We start from the raw sequence: 7,500 nt of genomic DNA on the forward strand, positions 1-7,500 counted from the left end.
TCCCCTATTCCCTCTTCTCCTTGTGAAAGCGCCATTATCCTTAGCATTTTAGGCAACAGGTGCATAGTTCATAGGCTTCATACATCTCCCGGCTGACTGCAAAGGAGATATACGGAAGCAGGAGCATTGCAATTGCAGTATCCTTTGTAGTTATGCCAGACCGCCCCTTTTCCTTGCGCGATATGTTAAGTCTTTGGGCCCGAGTTCCTAAAAGCATTTGGAAGGGAAATTATGTATTCTTTTTCTGGTCTTTCTTTTGCAATTTTTTTTTCGGGGTTTCCTTGTAGATTTCCGTAGTTTATTTATTTCTTAAAGTGGATATGGGTTTTCTTCATTGTGTATATGATACTTTTGGATATAATAGCATTCATCTAAATAAAAATAAAAAGTTATCATAGATCATAAAGATAGATCCTTGTGCAAAATTAGGTCATTTTTAAAAGATTGTTAGTTTTCTGTCTCTCGCGCCTTTGGCTGAGAGTGGTCCGGCGATCCCCAGAGCTCCTGTTGCTAACGCCCCGCCCCTTTCCTTGCAGCGTGTAGCGGCGTAGAGCGTCTCGTGAGCGCGGTCGGCCCTGACGCCCCAGCAAGCCGGAGTCCAGACGACCTTGACTTGTCTACGCCGTGCCCACGACGCGTCGGCGACGTGTCCACGACGTTGAGAGTGTTCTGAGGTGTATTTTTTTTAAGTGTGTGTCGGCGGGACCGGCGGCGACAGAGAGAGACTGTCGTGAAGCGCCGCCGGCCGCCCTTCGCTGCGACGCGGCGGCGGCGTCAGGGGAACTGTGTACATAACCTTAGCGTCTCGTGCATAGTGTTTGTGAGGACGGTCAGAAGGAGGCGGCGCGAGCTGTGGCCAGGAAAGGGGGCACGGAAAGGGGGCGTGGCGGAGGGTATACGACGACGCTTTTGTTACTTTCGGGCAGGGCATGACACCCGCCTCCTCATTCCGCCGCACGGGCGTGTCCTGTGGGAAGTGCGTGTGTGTGTGTATGTGCGTGCGTGCATGCGGTTGCGTGCATGTACGTGCGTGCGTGCCCGTATGCGCCCAGGGCCTTCGTGTCGAGGGAACAGCGGGCGCCACATCCATCTGCGGCCTCCACCTCATCCACCTCGTCCACCGCTGTCGCCCCTCGCCTTCCGCTGCCACCACCGGAAGCCCGACGCTGAAGCCTCCTCCGGTGCCTCAGGGCGGGCCGCCTCTCGTGGTGGCAGCAGTGACTTCAGTGACATCTGCCCACTTGACTGAGCATCCCGAGGGCTCTGCTTGAAGGGGGGGGCGAGGCAGCAGTGGCAGGAGCAGGAGAAGCGAGAGGAGCGGAGGAAGGAGCATCCCCCCCCCCTCTACCCCCCCTGGAGCACATGTGGAGCTCCAGGGTAGAAGGAGCGTGTGACGTCATACGATTGGTAAAGATGTCGATTTTTTTTGTTTTTGTTTTTTCTTAATTCAGTGACCAGCAAATCGGGAAAACAATGGACAATGACTTGTGTATTTTTCGAGTGTATTTAGAAATGACCTGAGAGAGAAAAAGAAAGAGAGAAAGAGAGAGAAAAAAAAAGATAAAAGGTCTTTGGTAAATTCTAAACCAAATTTCAGAAAACAAAAAGAAGCTACATCCGCCTGCTACCCCCACCCCCCACCCCCCCCCCACATCGCCGCCATGCGCCCCGGGTCAAAGGTCAAGAACTCTTGACCTAAACAATGACCTAAGCTCGCCTCTGTGACCCCCCAAACTCAGGAAAAGTGTGATGGCAGGATGAACCAAGCATGGTGGTAATTTAGCCTACCCGAAGTGTAAATGTTTTGACTCTTTTTAACTACCCGACCTTTTTTTCAATCCTTTTCTTTTTTTTTTGACCCCCTTTCCTTCCTTCTCTCCTTCTTTCCTTTCTTTCTTTCTTTTCCTATTCCTGCTTCAATCGTCTGAAACCGATATTCTTCTTCATTTCCCTTCCCTCCTTCCTTCCCTCCTTCTCTCCTTCCTTCCCTTCTTTCCTCCTTCCTTCCCTCTCCTTCCTTCCTTCATCTCCCCTCCTTTGTTTTGATCCTTGTAAATGCACTTAAGTCTCGTTTGTTATCGGGTGTTGACCCATCCCACCCCACCATCATCTACATACATGCATACATATACATATATATATATAAATATTATATATAATATAGTATCCTGAATTACCATCGGTTGGAACACCGATTACCTCACTCCCAGACCGGGTTAAGAGTCTTATCAACGTTGATCAACATTAACACCTAACCTCTCTGACAACTCAACCTCGATTTGACAAGGTGTAATGACCCCCCCTCCCCTCCCCTCCCCTCCCTTCCCTCCTTTCCCTTCTCCCTTCCCTCTTTTCCCTCTCACTCTCACTCCTTTCCCTCCCTCCTTGTAAAATTTGCAATCTCATCGAACTATCTGGCTATCCCATTCTCCCCCTTCTTCTCTCTTTCTTTCCCTCCCCCAATTTCCCTCCCCTCTTCCCTCTCCCCCTATTACCCCCTCCCCCTCCCTTCTCCCCTGTTACCCCCTCCCTTGCAACATGCCTGACCTTTGCACTTTGATATTGCAGAAAGTAAAAGCGATGGAGTTTCCCCACTGGCGGATGTATACGACTGTTCATTTTGTATACGATTGGATCTTGTATATTGTAATGTTCTATCTCATTAGGTGGTTTTGAATGGTACTTTTTGGACAGACTTTCTGCAATACTTTGTGGATTTGATTGATGATAAGTAAAAAAAAAAATGAATAAAGTAGATTTAAAAATGATTGCGGACATGATACCTCGATTTTGAGAGATGGAGAACATCAGTAACATTAAATAAAAAAAAAGTTGAATTGTAGTTATTAGAAAAAAAAAACTGAAACAAAAACAGAAACGTTTACCAGCGTATCATATATACAATAAGCCTTGTGATATAATGGTTTTCGAAAAGTGGTCAGAAGAAAAAGGGAATACGAACAGAGAGAGAGAAATAAATAAATAAATAAATAAGGAAGAAGTGTAACACCTCCCCCCCCCTCACTGAATGCAATAACTCCATAACACGCTTCTTGGTGGCTGGTGTATCAGCCCCCACCCCCCCTCCCTCTCGTCCCTGCAAGGAGCGCTAGAACTCCGTCAGAAACAAGAGAGAGAGAGAGAGAAAGAGAGAACAGGCGTAAGCAGTAGTGCCAGCTCCGCAAGACGCCAGTGTTACCACCATCTTTATAGCATTATAACGTAATATTCCGTTGTTGCCCTCCTCCCCTCCCTCCCTCCCTCCCTACCTCCTTCACTCACCTCTTCCCCATCACCATCAACCCCATCATCTTCCTGTCTATCCTTGTCCCATTTCTTCCCGTTTTTTACGTCTTCCTCTTCCCCCTTTCCCCCCTTCTCCCTTTCCCTTCCCCCTTCCCCCTCCCCCTTCCCCTTCCCCTTCCCCTCCCTCCTCCCTTCCCTCCCCCCCTTTCCTCCACAAACAGGACAACGCTGGGAACTTTTTTTTTTGTCTGGTAACACTGTGGGGACAGCTCGCTACCCCCCTACTTAACTTTGTATAATAGGTAACATTTAAATAAAAATAAAAAGAGTTAAAAAATACGAACAAGAAGATATAAAATAAAAAATAAATAAAATAATGAATAACCAACACACTTTTCACACATGCAGCAATATTGATATTATTTCTGTGATGTTATGTGTTATAAAAAACCTGTTTGGATGCCCGCTGTAGAGCATCAAAGGGAACGTGAGTGGGATTTCTGTACTGTTTACTTGTTTACTCCTCGAAGGGTAAACAAACAGAGGGAACAGCCCGTGACACGCACACTCACCTTCGGCGATCTATGATAACTGATTATTGCTTTGTTATTGTTCCTTTTTTTATAATTATTATTATTATTTTTCTCTCGTGTCTTTCCTATGTAGTAAACAAAACAAAACAAAAAAAAAAGAAGAGAAATTTTCCAGATAGAACGAGCTGTCTGTGTAAGTGGTAAGTGCACCCTTTGTATTAATGATTTAAAAACGTTAAAAAAAAATCATAAAAATTTAAAGTGAGTAAATTTTTTCCCATGAGAGACAGATGAAAAAAAAAAGTTTAAAAAAAGAAAAAAAAAATTACATCCTGACCACAAAATTCAGCAAATTTCATTTTTTAACGATTCGGGGTATTCTATGTATGATGTGACCTTGTTTTTCTTCCAAAGGGTGTGACCTCGGGTTTCCAAAGGGCGAAACCGGGGGGGCGCGGGCCTGACCTGTGAAGTTTTTCAATAAAAAGAGAGTGTATGGTTTGGAAGTTTGGAAGGGTTTATATATTACTATGAGCAGATGTGGAAGTTTTATTTTGGACTGACAGAACCCTCGTTAACTTAATTGATGCTGAGAAAGTGCTTGCAAAATATTCGGCAGTTGTATACTATCAGTGATGAGTGTTTTTTTATACATATTTTTTTTTTCTTGGATTTATATATCAATTTTCATACCTTGTACTAATTTCATTGCATTGCATTATGTATAATTCTTTTCTGAATTATGGGAAATTATGAAACATCATATTATTTTCGTAACTGTTGAGGAAGATTTTAAACAATAAAACAAAGGAACTAGTTTGTCTTACTACTGAGCTCTTCTGTTGCCACCTTGTAATATTATAAAGCTGTTTTTGGCGTCAGTGGACCCTGTATGGTTAGGTAACTGTGTAGTATTAAAAGTCTATCAGATTTCCAAGCTGCTTTTTCTTGGTTTTGTAAATACAGGACATCGTGAACCTACCACCGCCTCTGAGCTGTGCGGTGCTGTAGTTGCGATATTTCTACAGTGGTTGTATATTTGTATCCTAAATTCAACTTCTCATGAAGAAAACATTGTTACAACAAAGTTCAAAATGTCTGCAATTCTGTAAAATACATTTTTTAGCTCTTATAATAGACTCATAAGAATTTAGTTATCCGTTATCCAAATTCTTCTTTCCAGTCTGCATTCAATGAAAGCATGAAATGCTGGATATTTGTGTATATGATTTTTCCAAAAATAAACGTGTTTTAAACTATGGCCTCGAGAAGTTATTTGTCCTTCTGTGTGGATGGTTGAAAATGGTGATAAGAAATAGTTGATTATGGGAAATAGAGAGACGAGTGTAATAAATAAAGTTAAGTTAGTTTTATAATTGATAATTGATAACTAAAAGTATAATGTCTCATCATGTTTACAATATGTAAGGTTTTATATTACCTACCAAGACATTCATCACCGAAAAAGAACAGGTAAGGGTTGCCCGGCGCACAAGTCTACGGGGTGCTCTCATAACATTTGAATTGTGGGATCATGAGTATTCTAATTAGCATTACTGCAGTTTTCTTATCAAAAATAATTGCACCTAACTTCTGACAGATAAGAAACCTATTATACTTTACTAATGATAACTATCCAGTGTCCAAAAAAACAAATGGGAAACATTATATATTATTCAACATTAACAAGAGAAAATTCACACATTTCAAAATTAAACAATAAAAAAACAAAATAAAATCTGGATAAAAAGTTTCACCTAAATATATCCTCCCGATGATGCAAACACAAGGAAACACAAACAAACAAAAAAAGGAGTTTATTCCTTCTTAAGATAGAAAAATTTTTATGCCAGTAAATTAAGTATAGATGAAAAAAGTCCACTTTAATAAAACGATGATTACTGAACAAAAAACATAATGATCAAGAATGAGTGAAATTCTAAATAACTTAAAGATTATTTGCAAATGAAACAAAGGAATGTAATAAATCGTATAACACAATGAATTGGCTATTGAATGATAAGATAAAAACATTACAAAAAGCACAATAATGTTTTTTATATGATTAAGGAAAATAATGATGATGATGGTGACAGTGATGATATTTAAAGATAATGATAACGATAATGATATAATAATATTGTTGATGGTGATGATAATAACAGTGATGATACTTATAATGATAATGATGATAATGATAATGATGGTGATGATAATGATAATGATGGTAATGGTGATGATGATACTTATAATGATAATGATAATAATGGTGATGCTGATGATGATGATGATAATTATAATAATGATAAGGATGATTGTAAAAGTGATAATGATGGTAATTATACGCATAACAACAAAAATAGTAACAGATAAGTGATGAATTGAGGATTATTCACTAAAAAGAAAATATGGAAATGATACGAACGAAAGAACAAAGTGACGAGAAAATAAAAGCGAAAAAAAAAGAATAAAAAGGAATGACAATAGAAAACACATGGATAATGATGCAACATAGACGAGATTAATAAAAATGCGAACCGGAAATTATATAAAACAAAGCAAGGAAGAGAAGAATATAAGATCAAAGAGAATTAATGAAAATATAAAACCTGCGACATAATGATAATGAAAAAAATAATAGCAAACAAATATAAACAAATAAAAATGATATTAAAAATAAATAAATAAAAATATAATAAATAACTATAAACGAAAATACAAATATAAAAATATAATGCGATATGATTATAATAAAATATATGCGATATAATGATAATAATAATAAAAAAAAAAAAAAAAATCTAATAATAATGATGTTGATAAAGGCATTTATGCCGTTGACAATAAAAAATCTAATAAAAAAAAGTAATGAAGTTTATAACGATTAATAATACCATAATACCTATAAAAATAATAACAATAAAAAGAAAGAAAAAGAAGAAAAAAAGAAAAACAATAAAAAAAAAAAGGAAAAACAATAAAAAGTAGCTTCACTGATAATAATAACCAAGAAAATGTAACTCACAGAAGCAAAGTAAAGGACAAGAACACAATAATAATGATTGTGGAAAATATCAGATATAAAAAAGGCGAAATATCATTGTAATTCCAAACCCGTATGTGATGATAGTGATTATAATAATAATAATAATAATAATAATAATAATAATAATAATAACAATAATAATAATAATAATAATAATAGTAATAATAATAACAATAATAATAGTGAAAATAATAATAAGAATGATGATAATGATAATGATGGGATAATGATAAATGACTACAAATAATTATGATGATGGTAACAATGATAATAATAATAATAATGATAATAATAATAGTAATAATAATAATGATAATAATATAATTAATAATAATAATAACAATAATAATAATGATAATAATGATAACAAACAGAATATTGATCATAATAATAATGATAATGATAACGATAATAATAATAATGATAGCAATAATGATGATAATTATGAAATAACAATAATAGCAATAACAATAATGTTGGGGATAATGATAATAGGAATAATAATAGTGATAATGATAATAATAATGAAGATTGTGATGATGATGATGATGATAACAATAACAGTAATAATAATAATAATAATAATAATAATAACAATATCAAGAGCAATAATTACATCTTTATCAACCGTATTATCGTTATAATAGTGATAATGACAATGACAATGATAATAAT

At 37.0% G+C, this 7,500-nt stretch overlaps 1 protein-coding gene across 1 annotated transcript in view; it reads left to right on the top strand.

Moving 5' to 3' along the window:
• The window catches only part of LOC119568075 (homeobox protein homothorax-like), a 242,735-nt gene extending 237,695 nt beyond the window's left edge, over nt 1–5,040 (top strand). The window contains exon 7 of the mRNA XM_037916475.1: nt 537–5,040. The gene's annotated coding sequence lies outside the window, so the exon portion shown is untranslated. The remainder of the gene's footprint in view (nt 1–536) is intronic.
• Nucleotides 5,041–7,500: the final 2,460 nt, after the last annotated feature.

This window comes from Penaeus monodon, chromosome 43, assembly GCF_015228065.2.
Source record: "Penaeus monodon isolate SGIC_2016 chromosome 43, NSTDA_Pmon_1, whole genome shotgun sequence".
NCBI lineage: Eukaryota > Metazoa > Arthropoda > Malacostraca > Decapoda > Penaeidae > Penaeus > Penaeus monodon.